General features: G+C 32.6%; 1 long non-coding RNA gene across 2 annotated transcripts in view; it reads right to left on the bottom strand.

Annotated features, from left to right (window-relative positions):
* Positions 1-16,368, bottom strand: part of LOC134649539 (uncharacterized) — a 405,305-nt gene that overhangs the window by 85,800 nt on the left and 303,137 nt on the right. The gene's annotated exons all lie outside the window — the stretch shown is intronic.

Here is a 16,368-nt window from a genome sequence, read left to right as displayed (position 1 = left end):
GTAAATCTGGCTGCGGCAACTATTGCTCCCTTTGTTACTTTGAACTTAGTATTCCTTTGATTCGCTTCATTTTACAGAATAAACGCGAGTTTCCATTTCCGCAACGCATTTGTTTCTCGTTTGTCAGAGGAATCGTTAAGTTCCTTTCTATTCGCGATAAAATATCGCAAGGCAGTTGCGCATTCCTGCCGCGACTCGCCGGGCTGGAAAACATCCTTTACGTTCAAAGATACCAATAGTAAACCGCGCTTTAAAACTTTTCTTGAATATAGGTATCTATTTACACGCACGCAAGCACGAGTAAGGGCGCTTTTCCTCCCGGTAGTACGCTACAAAAAATCTTCCTTCTTTCATAAAATAAGTTTTCTATTTCGTTATTTACCTTATAACTCGTAACAACCAGGGACCGGAACCGGTTACCTTAACCGGGGTTTTTCATAGGGTTATTTTAGAAGTGGTTATAAAAACCCCTACCATAACGGTAACCGTCTGATAAGGTAACACTTTGATTCGGTAACCGTATCAGATCGAGTTAACCCCTGTTACCGGTAACCGAAATAAAAACCCCGTCTATGCTGTTACCTCATAATAAGGTTTTGAACCAGTTCAAACGATTGTAAACTTTACGCAGACTTAAATTCAACTTATTATTGAATAACCGTGGTTGGCATGGGCGGTCTATGAAGCCTCCAGCACAAACAAGTTTTTTTGCCGGTAACTTCGCTTATTGTCAATTCAAACAATATTGCACTTTGAGTCCTTAAGCTAAAATTGAAAACAAGTGAGCGATTACAGTATTATTTTTAGAACGACAGCCGCGGCGCAGCGCGGCCATTCCTTTGTTTATCTTTACACCTGTGTGTTCCTATTGTTTTTGTCAATTCTAGTTTAGAAATTTTTAGAAAAGGGGTTGCAAGTAAACAACATCCTATCCTAGTAATATCTGCTATTATTTAGATATATTTTATGCTACTTAGATTATTATTTTTATTTTCGGGTTCACACTTGATATGTACCTACAGATTAAAGACTGATTTAAAGAAAAATTTTCACCTAACTAGTAATTTGACTGGTACCTAGTTAGGTATAATTTATCTTAAGTGATTTAAAAAAAAAAACACTTTGTGATAAAGATACATGCGCTAGCGGATTGTGGTAGATATTTTACCATTGTTAACAAATGACATATGTACTAGTTATTATGAGCTTATTTTATAATAAGCAATTAAAGTCTATTTTTTTATTCGGTAGACTAAAATGACATTTCATAGTATGAAATGAAATGACACATGATGTTCATACTACGAAATGTCATTTTAGTCTACCGAATAAAAAATAGACTTTAGTTTAAAATGTTTTCAGATGCGGTGAGTTGTATGAGCTAAGTCGTAATTTACCTTGTACCGCTTAATGCAGCGATCAGAAAATATATATCTATAGCAGTTATAAACTTATTTTAATACTACAAATCTTTCATTAATACCAGGGGGCTCAGCACGGTTCCATTTTTATCGACTATCACTATGCCCGTCACTATCGCACTTACATACTTGTTAGAACGTGACAGGCATGGTGATAAACGATAAAAATGCGACCGTGCTACTAGGGCAGAATTCATTATACATATTCATTGGGTATCTATAACATTGGTAGGTGAAATAGTTTTGATTAAATTAAATAGATACATAATTACATACATACTTAGTAAGCAGTGTTGGGCATTCAAGAATAAAATCATTATTTAAATAAGAATTCCTAAGAATAAAATCATGTTGATTTTATTCCCGTCAAAATTATTCAAATAATTTTGACGGGAATAAAATCAATCAACGGAAATGAAAAAATTGAATAAGAATAATCTCATTCTTAATCAAATAAATATAATCATGATTTTATATTCTAAATAATATTCCTGGATTAAACATGTAGTATGGGTGCCGTATAGGCGTTACGTATAGATAGAAGTAAATTAGACAAGAAACTATTATGTTTCTTGACTAATGTATACCTGATTTTATGCAATAAAATCTTACAAATTTAATTTACTGCCGCATAGTCTTGGTATTGGACGATACCCGTATTTATTTTAATGTGATAAATAAATCATCAGGTACAATTCAGCTGCTCTGAACGGATGGTGGATAGCGAAACTCTTCAATGGCTGTGCCTAAATTAATGTAAAAAATAAAAAACCGGCCAAGTGCGAGTCTGACTCGCGCAGGAAGGGTTCCGCACCATTACGCAAAAACCAGCAAATAAATCACATTTATTATATGCTGTTTTTAGTATTTGTTGTAATAGCAGCAACAGAAATTAATTATTTGTGAAAATTTCAACTGCCTAGCTATCACGGTTCATGAGATACAGCCTGGTGACAGACAGACGGATAGAGGAGTCTTAGTAATAGGGTCCCGTTTATACCCTTTGGGTACGGAACCCTGAAAAAGATGTTTTTAAAGGTAGGATAAGGAATGGCTTGATATGGTGTATTCCTATTTCTCCCCGCCGGGCACAGATGGGAATAGGCGCTTCATTTAAATCATTCCCATATGTCCCCGCCTCATGTATCGCGGCGATCACGTTGGGCAGGAACAAATGGGGAAAATACTCATGATTTTTTTCTGTTTTCGAATTATGTTTATAATTCGTTTTTTTTTAGCATTAGAAAGAACATGAAAGAAGGTAAGCGATTTTGACATGTCTTTTAATTGAAAAACACTTTTTAAAAACCATAACTATTACTTATGAAAGCAGAAGACTATAAAAGATCGTATTAGATTCATAATTGTTACATATTTACCGTAACTGTGCTTTTCAATTAAAAGAGACATCAAGATTGTTTACCTTATTTCTAATGCTAAAAAAAACGAACTATAGTATGTGGTTTCAGTATCCGAGTTACTACCAAGACTTATGGTGTTTTTAAAAGCTCTTCTGATATTTAAAATTTGCATTTATTATTTAGACGGAAATTAACAGGTATATCGTTTGACACAACGCTTGCCGCACGTGTTTAGCAAATGCTGACAAAGAATTCACCACGCCACGACTTAATCCTATTGTTATTGCCAATGAGTAATAAATGACGGTCTCAAGTGCAAACACGCCTGCAACTTTCTGCAAATCTATTTAATTATAGTGATAAGCGTAGGACTCTTTTCTTACCTGCAGTAATTTACTATCTCATTCACTTTCCGTAGGTGTGAAAGAGATAGCATACGTAAGACCTCAAGGCTGGTAGGAATAATAAACAAAATACATACTTAATACGCAAAGAAATATACATTGAACCATCATAATTATAATTTCGCAGTTTACTTTCTATGTAGCTTCATTATAAAATTATCATCACCGTTTCGAAGGCTTCAAAAAATTCAAATCAATCCGACCATTGAAAAGAGGGGTGAAATTAATTTTACTATCTATATACATTGTACTACATATAATATGACGTATAATATGACCAAATAAATGCCATTTAACCTTGTTACCACTAACTCATGTATCTACAATTACATCAATTAGTCATGACACGGCAGAGTACTGATAACAATACTGTAGTGTAGTACAATAATAAGGCTTTATTGTTGTCACTATGACTCTCACCGCATTCTGCTTAATCCTAAATATCCTAATACAATAGAAAATACCACGACCTTTAAACATTCGGTGCACTTGCGTTGTAGCGCGTGCCAGCGGAGCGCAGCGTTTCGATTTAAATACGCATGTTGCTTCGCCTGTGTAGGTATATTTATTATCTTCATGTTATTAGGTACTAGGAAGTGCAAATAATTGACTTCATACATGAAAGATATTTTGCAGATTTTGTTCAATAGTCACCTTCAACAACACGAGAGTAATCTAGAGCAGAGTTGGGCAAAAAATAACTTGAATAAGAATAAGAATAAAAACAGAAATTTCATTCTTATTCCAATCGATTTGAATAAGAATAATTCTTGCACTCGTTATTTTAGAATAAATAGAAAGTGAATAAATCATGACACTTTTATTTTAAATGAAAAAGACAAAACTGAATATTTATTCCAGATGTAGGATTATACTAAATAACGTTTTATTCAATTAGAATGTTAAACTGAATTAATTTAACTTTTGTAGTTACATACTACTACTTTTAATTTTGTAAGTTTCTAAAATAAATAAAACAAATAAAATAGATAAAACAAATAAAATAAATGAAATAAATAAAAAAAAACAAATAAATTATATTATTTACATCTATTTTATTAGTATTGCATTTTAGTTTTTATATAATATTATAAGTATTAGTTTAATTTTTAAGTAGGTTTATTTTAATTTTAGTTTAGGTTTTAAATTTTTAATTCATAATTTCATAGTTAGTTGTAATGTTTTTTTATTATTACCTTTTAAGTTAAATAAATGAACTTTATCCTAATAAAATAAATAAGATAAACAAAATAAATAAAATAAATAAAATAAATAAAGTAAATAAAGTAAATAAAGTAAATAAAGTAAATAAAGTAAATAAAGTAAATAAAGTAAATAAAGTAAATAAAGTAAATAAAGTAAATAAAGTAAATAAAGTAAATAAAGTAAATAAAGTAAATAAAGTAAATAAAGTAAATAAAGTAAATAAAGTAAATAAAGTAAATAAAGTAAATAAAGTAAATAAAGTAAATAAAGTAAATAAAGTACATAAAGTACATAAAGTAAATAAAGTAAATAAAGTAAATAAAGTAAATAAAGTAAATAAAGTAAATAAAGTAAATAAAGTAAATAAAGTAAATAAAGTAAATAAAGTAAATAAAGTAAATAAAGTAAATAAAGTAAATAAAGTAAATAAAGTATATAAAGTATATAAAGTAAATAAAGTAAATAAAGTAAATAAAGTAAATAAAGTAAATAAAGTAAATAAAGTAAATAAAGTAAATAAAGTAAATAAAGTAAATAAAGTAAATAAAGTAAATAAAGTAAATAAAGTACATAAAGTACATAAAGTACATAAAGTACATAAAGTACATAAAGTACATAAAGTACATAAAGTACATAAAGTACATAAAGTACATAAAGTACATAAAGTACATAAAGTACATAAAGTACATAAAGTAAATAAAGTAAAGAAAGTAAAGAAAGTAAATAAAGTAAATAAAGTAAATAAAGTAAATAAAGTAACTAAAGTAACTAAAGTAACTAAAGTAACTAAAGTAACTAAAGTAACTAAAGTAACTAAAGTAACTAAAGTAAATAAAGTAAATAAAGTAAATAAAGTAAATAAAGTAAATAAAGTACATAAAGTAAATAAAGTAAATAAAGTAAATAAAGTAAATAAAGTAAATAAAGTAAATAAAGTAAATAAAGTAAATAAAGTAAATAAAGTAAATAAAGTAAATAAAGTAAATCAAATACATAAAAAATAAAATAAAAAAAAATAAACAAAATAAATAAAATAATCAAAATAAATTATATAAATAAAATTAACAAAATTAATGACAAATAAAATAAATGAAATAAGTAAAATAAAAAAATAGACAAAATAAGTAAAATAAACAAAAACATTAAAATAAACAAAAACATTAAAATAAGCAAAATTAAAAAAAAAATACAAAAATAATAAAATAAACTATTAGTTCTATTAATAAATTAACTTTTTCTTTTAGTAGGTATTTGACTGACGGCACATCAGAATACGAATGTAGCAAACCAATAAGCAACCGATAATAAAGGTTACCATAACTGAATAAAAACCGGTTAAAAACCCCTAACAAAAACCCTAACGCGATGGGGTTTTGAGATTAACTCGGTTAAAGGTTAAGGTTACCGTTTCAATAAGCTTACCGTTACAATCAGGTAACAGTATGATAGGGTTACCGAATGATACGGTAACCGAATTGATTGGGTTACCGAATGGATAGGATTAAGCGTAAAGAGGGGTTTTCCGGTCCTTGGTAACAACCCTATGTTGCTGTGTTCCTTGTGTAAAGAAATGAGAATTTTCTCAAGCTCATTTAACGAGATAAAATTCAACAGTATATATTGTAAATTGAAATTCATTTTCTCGCCACTAATAACTACAACGTAAACGTGCAATCACTACGTATCGTCGAGCACCTCTTCACAAAGTTTAAATAAAAATCAAGTCTGAATCCCCTCGGGGCGTGCCTGAGCAATTTTCCAATACAGCCATCAGAGCTGGTACATCCGAGAACTAGTCATCTTACAAGCTGAATTGATACTTCAGACATCCCTTGAAGTGCTATTCTCTTGAAAGCTTTTATATTATATTATCTAAGACCTTTCAACACGTGGCGACCGTCTGTCGAAGCGATCTATCGATTTCGATTCTCGCCTCATGGGTAAAGAGCAAAGCGCTTGCTACAGCAAAGCAGGTGATATCGAGACGGCTTAAATAAATTTGCAAGGTACTCACAGACCGTACTTGTGCTCAGAATCTGGGGGCACGGTAGTGCCCCCGCCAAGACGAGCAAAGCGAAGCGCAAGGGCACTACCTACCTTTTCTCGAAGCGCTTCGTCGTTTTTTTGAACCCTCTTAACTTGGGTTTGGATTATACCAGATAAATAAAACTCTGGGGATATGATGTCAATAGTGGACTTATTAAGCATAAAAAATTTCAATTACATAGCTCTTATACTTTGGATTTTATTAATGTCTAAAAAACCCCGGTTTCGTCACTGACTCATTCACTCACTGTTGATCATCAAAACCTCTAGGGTACTTCTTGAAGTCCTAGGAAGCTGAAATTTGGTATGTGAGATAGTATTAGTCCACAAACAACAAAAAAATTCAAAAACTTGAAATTATTAGCCTCTAAGGGGGTGAAAAGGGGGGTGGAATTTTGTATGGGAACTCGATAACCGCGGAACCGATTTAGTTGGAATTTGGTATGTACATAGTTATTGTTATGGGGAAGGATATAAAATAGTTTCAACCCCAAAATCACCCCGTAAGAGTGAAAAGGGGTGGAAAAAGGCGTTAGGGGAAAAAGGGGGTTGAAGTTTGTATGGGGAATCAGTAAAAAAGCAGACTGTATATAAAAGATGCCCCCCAGGTACGTATTTCAGGATTTTTAATAGTAAATCACCCGCAACCCTTTAAATCAGAAGATTGTCATAAAGCAACTTACAAAAAGATGTGAAATCCCACCAAAAACATTTTCATGTAAAATGTTGCCAAGACGAGACCATACGGCTCGCACTGACAAAAAGTTATCAGATATCTTGTAGAGCCAAGCTTCTAACTCTACAGGCCCTACCTTCACAGACTCTACACCTTAGTCAAAATATGTGGCTTGGCCGTTTCATCATTACAAGAACTATTTTATAATAAAAAATAATGAATATTGAATACATATTTCACCTTACGCCCATGTGACGAAGCGGTCAAGCCACATATTTTGACTAAGGTGTAGTGTCTGTGAAGGTAGGGCCTGTAGAGTTAGAAGCTTGGCTCTACAAGATATCTGATAACTTTTTGTCAGTGCGAGCCGTATGGTCTCGTCTTGGCAACATTTTACATGAAAATGTTTTTTGTGGGATCTATATTACACTTTTAAGCGCTACCTAATCAGTAATGCAAATTATTGTTTTCATATTGACTATATATTTAATTAAATATCTCACATCTTTTAAACCTGCCTAAGAAAATTAACAGATTTCAACAGCCTGTTTGTTACGGAAGGCGAATAGATAAACATTATTATATAAACATATATATATGTAGTAGGTATCTAAGTTACTGGGAGTGCATGCTTAAATTGCTTAAGGAAAGGTTTAGGAATCACATTCGCGAAAATTGCTCAGGGCTCAGACGAGAAGTTCCGCTCAACGATCTCGCGCTTCGTATAAATCCACATTATGCAATAACAACGTTTTGGTTCCCTGCCAGCAGACGAGCATATGCATATACACTCTATTCCCGCAGCTTGCGGTTTAAGTGCCAGGCGTACCTATAAGTAATAGGTACCTATGAAAACATGGCCCTTATTTACCCGTAGTAATATAATCAATCAACGTCGATTTACATATATATAAGTTTTCCTTCAGGTTTTCCTCCAGACTAATTAAGTTTTATACCGTAAGCACAATAATTATTTGTTCAGCATTTTAAATATTTGCCGCAGATACTTAAGTGTGTGAAAAAATACTAGATTTTACATCCTCTTATTCACCATTGACCCCAATTTGTGGCTGAACATATTAAAAACAAAAGTTAGTATAAATGAACACTAGCGGGTTTTTCAGAATACGAAGTAAATAAATAAAAGTTCTATATTCAGATAAATGAGTAGATACCCTAGTGGGCATACATTTCCGCTTCCATTTTTTAATATTTTTTTTGTACTAGCTTTTATCCCCACTATGCGCTATAGCCTCACTATACGTGATTGCTTGTAACAAATTCTATTGAAGTACGTATGGAACTTCAGCCACTGTTCGTGAGAGTTGTTGTTTTATCAGAGAAACTTTAACAAAGTTTTTATACCTACTCAGATGGTTATTTTGTGTTTATTCTTGGCAATGTGAATTAGATTAAACAGACGATATCGCTGAAATAATAATCCGATCTGCCAGCTATCTAACATTCATTCTATTAGGGTTTTTTTAACAGAACTCCTTAACTTATAAACAATAAAATCTCGTAGTAATGAACTGCACTAATCAGATTAAGGCTCGATTTACATTAAAGAGCCTTCAGGCGGTTCTAATATAATTAACGATTCTTTCGCCTGTCTCAGTTTCATGGGAGGGGAAGCGATTGAAATTCAAATCCCAAGTCTTGAGCATATCTAATGTAATTTGTCGCCCTAGTAGGTAATGGAGAAGACATCCGTATCTACTGTTACATTTAAACAGAAAAGTTACAAAGTTAATGAAAACATCGTTGTCTGGCTTGAATGGCATTAAGTAAATGCATTTTATAACGTATTCGGGTTCACTGTCAAATTAATGGTCAAATATAAGATAGCACTTTGAAACCTTGATACAATGTAGGTATGTATATATTTATCTATGTGTTATGCTGATCTTTGTCATAAATTAATTAGATCATAGTACATAGATATCTTAACTAACAAATACAGGTCTTCACAACTTGTAGTCATTAGGCTACAAAAATGTTACAAAAATTGCGATTTTCACAGAATAGGTGAATAATCATTTTCTTTGAATGTAAACTGATAGTGAGATCTTTATTAAAACTTAAAACTGAGTAATAAAAAATCAAAAACATTATGATTAAAACTTTACATTATGATTAACTGATTTTATTTTTATTTTTTTTATTTTTTTATTTTTAAAACTTTAATTAAAAACTAAATTAAAATAAGAAAATGTTATTTACATTATAATCTCACCCTTGTGTTTAAATCTAACTTTAAAATACGTATATATTTATGCGGCCATCCCTATTAATAAGTAATTACAAGTATTCGGAAGTAAGTATAGATAATTTAATATAAACTGTACAAACACTTGAGATAACCCGTCACGTAAGCCCCTGGGGCTTCGTTTCCAATTTTAAATAGCAAATTATTATGAGTGCGTATGGATATGTTGTTACAATTTAAGTTGTTCACCCTCGGGACTGAGACGTTGGTAAGACATTAATTCACCCTGTGTTTGCGGGCTAACGTCTGCTCTAATTTGCATATTATACGGTGCTGTCTTCGCACAGTATATAAATCGAAACAAACAGTTAACTATGCTAGAAATTCAATACCTATTTACAAGTTACCATTCATGTTTAAAAAAATTGATATAGGCCATGATAATGAAAAACTCACAAAACGAAAGTGAATTTAGGAACGTCGATTTATCAGTAGTTTGGCCCTAAAAATTGTAAAATATTTTTTCATTTTCTATTCTTACTTACGTATACGCGTATTATGTAATAGGTGAGACTTTTGACGATGCAAGATTCTCATGTAGGTAGTACTTAATTTGGACGAATTTCGCTACAAAACGTGCTACCCTACACGCTACGGCGTAGCATTTGCGTTGCCAAGCAATAAAAGTAAATGAATACACGTAGGTATCCGGTATAGTAGGTTGACGAATAAGGTTTCAGGTTTTTTTTGTCCAAGTCATCGCGGATGTGGGTATATTTGGTATAAGAGTGCATTCAGTATGATGTCCTGAACACAAATTTATGAGATGACAATCGCGAAAATGGTGGGGATAGTAACTATGCATGGCGTCATAAAGTCGGCGGGGTTACATATCAGAATACCGAAAATCGATTTACCTAATGTTGAATCACCTATGCTCGTTTCACCTATTTTTTTAAATACCTAATGATCAATTAACCTAAGCTCATAACACCTAATGAACGAATTACCTATTGCACGTTTCACCTACAATTGGTTTACCTAAGCTCAGAATACCTATGGTCGATTTACCTAAAGTTGAAACACCTAATGCTCGAAATACCTAAAACCGATTTACCTATTACACGAAATTCCTAAAGCTAATATACCTAATACACGAAACACCTAATGTTGATATACCTAATGCACGAAATTCTTAAAGTCGGTATACCTAATGATCGAATTACCTAAAATTAACATATCTACTACACGAATTACCTAAAGTCGGTATACCTAATACACGAAATAGGTACCTAAAGTCGATGAACTCAATGAACGAAATACCTAAAATCAAAAATATAATTATTGTTTAGTAGAATATTATTAGGACATAGAACATTTGGTATAAATTTTTTAGCCAAATCATTCAATTGGCTTACTATTTTTTATTAAGGTCTAGTCATTTGACAGAGTCGAGATAGGTGCAACGACGAGCAAAGCTAGGAGGAGCGTGTTAGGTTAACTGCGACCAAACAAACAGTGCCAAAATCGACTTTAGTTTCTTCGTCATGATGTTAACTTACAAAAATTAAGTATTTTGGTAGTTTTTTGTTACAGGTATAGCCAAAAGGTAAACCCCAGTTAGACCATTAATACATAATCACCGGTTTATAAAGTTGCAATTGTAATACATACATTTTATTTGATATTCATACTGTTCCCATTCTGTCTAACACGCACAACTTACGTATCTCTAATGGCATTCCTATTAGGTTGTTTGTTACTATGCGTTGACGTTGTGACGTGCGGGATACGTATTAAATCTCAGACTAATGTTTACTGACAAAGCCATTTTGGCTAAAGTAGATTTCGTAGTGTAATGTTATTAGTACGTTACCGAGGTCGCGCTCCTCGGGTAGGTAAGGACCTACACCTACTATAATACGTACATATAGGTAGGTGTAAACTATAACTATAGAAACAGTATTCTGTGGTATTCTGGAACATTTTTGGCGCGCGTGAGTTTTATGGGCACGGAGTCGAAATAATTTTTTTGAATAATTCACGGTTAGTTTCACTAACTATTAGGTAGGTAGGTACCCGTGAACAAGTTGCATGTAACTGCGTCGAAATATCGGGAGCTCGAAAACAATACAAAAGGTAATCACGGTTCATATCCCGGTCGATACTTATAAGTCTACGGGGTCGAAAGTTTGGTCGAAAGCTTTCTCCAGACCGATGAATACCATGTGCCTCCACTAGGTTCTGTTATCTCTGTAATTTTCAATCAGTAACCTGAGTATTTGGAGGGCATCATCAGTAGTGGACTTTCCGGCTACAAAACCAAATTGGTTCTCACTGATGTTGGTCAACTGGCTGAGTCTTTTGCTTATAACGCGTTCCCACATTTTGACGGAGTGTAGTTTTAGCTTTATTGCTCTGTAGTTCCCGGGTTCCTGCTGCAAGTGCGCGTAATGGGGAAAAATATAAGGCAGGTAAGTAGAAGGTATTGAATAATAACAAAAAGTAGTAAATCAATTAATATTTATTAGCTACGCAAAAATATCTCAGCGGTTTAATTGTTCACAATAATTGGATAAACAAATAACGTGGCTTGAAGCCAAAACACATGGGCATGAATGAAAAGATGTCATCTTTTAAAATACTGGGAAAAACCTGAATAAACTAGGTATTTAGAAGATTCGAGTTTTTCCAAAATGCACAAATATTAAGTCTTCCCCAAGTTGAGTATTTTTTTTTACTTTTTTCCTATGCTAATCATAGGTTTTCGACATAAAATTTATTAACGTATTAACAATATAGCTCAAAGATACCTAATTTATTGATTTTTTTTTCTTGGATCGGCACAAATGGGCTACATTCACCATACTACATAATAGGATGTATACAGGCTGGATTTTCTTTTTGGGTCAGTGAGGGCAGCTACCAGATCCCGTGCTGCTACGAGAAAACGGTCTAAGAAGACCTTCCCTCGATTTCAAATTAATGAAGATTGGCTTTTACAGATTTTGGAAAAAACATACAGGTTGCGAGAAAAAGGTCATTTTTGACAAACTTTTTTTTATGCCAATCGATCCCATTCCTATTAAGGATCAAAAGCTTGTATGGAACCAAAAAAAAAATTTCCGGCTAGAAAAGCCACAAATCGAGGAAAACTTTTCCCATACAATTTGTATGAAAATGAAAACTTTTATTGTTCACATGCTATTTTTGTATGCCAATCGATTCCATTCCTATCCAGTATCAATAGTTTCTTTGGGGTCAATTTACGGTAATGTACTAAAAAGCCACAAATTAAAGAAAACTTTTTCCATACATTTACTATGGAGAAAACGTGAAATTTAATTCACATTTTTCTATCTGGCCAATCAGTCCTGTTACATTTAAGGACCATAATACTGTATGAAGACATTGCTGTAGGACTGATGGGCGAGATAGAAAATTGAGAATAACATTTCACATTTTCTCCATAGTAAATGTATGGAAAAAGTTTTTATTAATTTGTGGCTTTTAAGTACATTACCGTAAGTTGACCCCTAGGAAACTATTGATACTGGATAGGAATGGAATCGATTGGCATACAAAAATAGCATGTGAAAAATAAAAGTTTTCATTTTCATACAAATTGTATGGGAAAAGTTTTCCTCGATTTGTGGCTTTTCTAGCCGGAATTTTTTTTTTGGTTCCATACAAGCTTTTGATCCTTAATAGAAATGGGATCGATTGGCATCAAAAAAAAAGTTTGTTAAAAATGACCTTTTTCTCGCACCCTGTATGTTTTTTCCAAAATCTGTAAAAGCCAATCTTCATTAATTTGAAATCGAGGGAAGGTCTTCTTAGACCGTTTTCTCATAGCAGCACGGGATCTGGCAGCTGCCCTCACTGACCCAAAAAGAAAATCCACCCTGTATAGTTTTAGTATATATTTGAACCATACTTAGAAGTTCCTGAAATATAATTGAAAAAAAAAAGGCTTTCGCTTCATTTGGTCCTAAATCCAAGTTTGCGCAATCCCAGAAGGCGCGCATAAATTTTGGGAGCCTTAGAAGATAATTTTTATAAGACATTAGTTAAATGTCAGCGACCACGACTAACATTGATAACAATATTTATAATATATACTGGGATCATTTTATGATAACTATTATGGTAAAATTAAACTTTTAAAGAATTTTTGGATGCACTTTAGTTGCCTTGACAAAACTCTGTAAGAATGCTGTATAGTTCTCGTGGTACGAGTTGTTATATGACTTTCTATTAATGCTTAAAAATCTATCTAGGTATAATCGTTATTAACATATGGCACAATTAAATAAAATTACGTATTACTCATTATCATAGTTCTGCAATCTGCTGACCTGGCAAATCTTTAAGGGGCCCACTGATTAACAGTCCGCCGGACGGCATGGGCCTGTCAGTTGTTCGGAACTGACAATTTTTTGTTCTAACCGACAGGCCGATACCGTCCGGCGGACTGTTAATCAGTGGGCCCCTTTAGGGAAAGCTATGAAGATAAATGTTGTTCACTTCGGCATTCATTGGTTTCAGGCAGACTTATAATGCCTCTTGCGAATCAAACGTTGCAGACGTCACTTTGCAAATGGTAGCCAAAAACAGGCAGTGCCCAGGGCCTAACTTTGACTTGTAGTTGTTGTTTGTTGTAGATGTTAATATAGTATACGTAATACGTCTTTATTTGCAAAACAACATCTAAGCAAATAATAGTAGTTTATGCAACAGTGATATAATAAGGTGTGAATTCAGTGAATTCTCGGGTCTTTTTTTACAAAACTCGACTACGTCTCGTTTTGTAACTTCGACCCTTGAATTTTAAGAACCAATTATGAGCTGTTGCATACATTACTTTTTCTATGACAGCTGCAGCAAAAAAAAAAAAAAAAAAGAGTTATTATTAAAAAAAAAAGAGTTATTATTTAAAAAAAATTGAGTTATTATTAAAAAAAAAAAGATATATTATTGTAAATGAAAACATACCTCTTTCAATCAAGATGATCGGAACTTGTATCTTTAAAAAAAATAAAGCAGTTGTATTATACTCATAAGATGACTGCTAGCAGTCATCTTATGAGCCTATAGACAAAGCATTCAAATGACATTGCTTTAGATATCACTGTCAGTCATTTAATTGACACATTTAAGTGCTGGAGTAGAAAAAGTTATTAATGTTATTATTGTAATAATTAACATTGTTATTTCGCTATTTAACAACTATTATATTTTTTTAACTTTTTAACGTATACGTTTAGCAACTAGACACCTACGTTAATTTAATTGCTTTCGTAGCAATAATAAGCATATAATATACAAGGCACTCTGTTACTTATAATATAGCAATAAATCACTAATGAGCACCGTTGATTTGTGGAAAGATCACATCGGTAGTACATATCGATTTGAAGAATTGGAATCAAAGGCAAAAGTCTACAGTAACGCAAAACTTATTACACGCAAATTTTTAAAATTCGGTTCGCTTCACAATCAGGACGCGATATGCGCTACAGTAGGGTTTTCCTTCAATCTTCTAGACAGGATATCACTGGGTTTCGTTATGGTTTTATAGACTTGTCACTTGCTATTTTATGTAGCGAAAATGTTACTATGCTGAGCTTAGAAGCCAATTTAGACGCTATGTATATGTACAACAGTTTCCGTTTTAAATTTATACCTGATAAAAATGTTTACAGATTCAGATTTATAATATTGAATTTAAATATGTAATCAAAAAACTTAACTTGTAATACACTTATATAATATTTTGATCTTTTTTTTATGCGACCGACGGCCTCATACAAAAGATAGTTCATTATTTTTATATAAATTTAAATATTCCTTAAATTAAATAATAATGTAAACGTATATTATTTACAATAGATCCATTATAATATTATACCTATCTCTAGGATATCTAGTTACATAAAAATATATTTACATTGTGTTAATTTGCGGGTGACACACTCAAGGCTTCATTAAAGCATGTTAATTAATTTCAAACCGATGAACAAGCAGATTAAACGACGCGACACGCACTGTCAACAAAATGACTGTCAGCCAAAGGACTAAAGCTTTGGTTTCCTCCGATAGCGGTGCCGTCATATAGCGGCCGTCTCCATACAAATACTACGACATCCATATTTAGCCGTATTATTTAGTATGGAGACGGCCCCTATATGACGGCACCGCTTTCGGAGGAATCCAAAGCTTAATCATCGCCCTCGTGTACAGTCGAGTTCATACATATGTATACATTTCTTTACCTTAATGCATTGCAATAAGATAAAAAGTGGTATACATATTTATGAACTCAGCTGTACGGTGCAGCACTAATTGATAATAAAAGCACCGACTTTTTTTTTATTTCCATATAAATGAACTCACAGTACCCAAACATATTGGTATTATTACGAGGTACAAAGATAAGAACGGCACATGATGCGTCCATGGCAAATGAAATAATTAGTAGGCATAAACTACATAGTTAAAGTTATTTGTCAGTATCAGTACACAGAATTTGAATTTACATGCTATTCGGATTGCATCGCTGACTCTATACCTATACTCAAAAAAAGTAGTAATACTACACTCAAATCGACACTGATATGGTTGCCATGTACACCAAGCCACAAAAGTGCATGGCCAAGTGCTAGTGGGTCTTTACTTTTGCAGTTGGGTGTACAACACACCCATGATTTATCTCAACATATAATTTAGAAGACAGTATATAAAATACTCTGCTGCAATATTGCCATCAAGTTGTTTGCACGCGTGAAATGTAAATATCGGGTTGCCTGTGGTATGGCACACTGAACGTGCACCAACTATCTACATGTACTGACGGTGCGATCAGAAAGTTTCCGAGATTGCGAAATTCCACAATCAATATTTTTGGAAATTTCCCATATTTTTTTTCAAAGAAAGTTCCCATTATTACAAAATGATTTTTTTTTCTGGATTTCTTTACGCATTCACTGCCATCGTTTTCGTAGCGCCACACGCGTAGCCGATTCTAGCGTTCTCCCGCTTTGTA

The sequence above is a fragment of the Cydia amplana genome, chromosome 1 (assembly GCF_948474715.1).
Source record: "Cydia amplana chromosome 1, ilCydAmpl1.1, whole genome shotgun sequence".
NCBI lineage: Eukaryota > Metazoa > Arthropoda > Insecta > Lepidoptera > Tortricidae > Cydia > Cydia amplana.
This window is presented reverse-complemented; position numbering and strand designations above follow the sequence as displayed.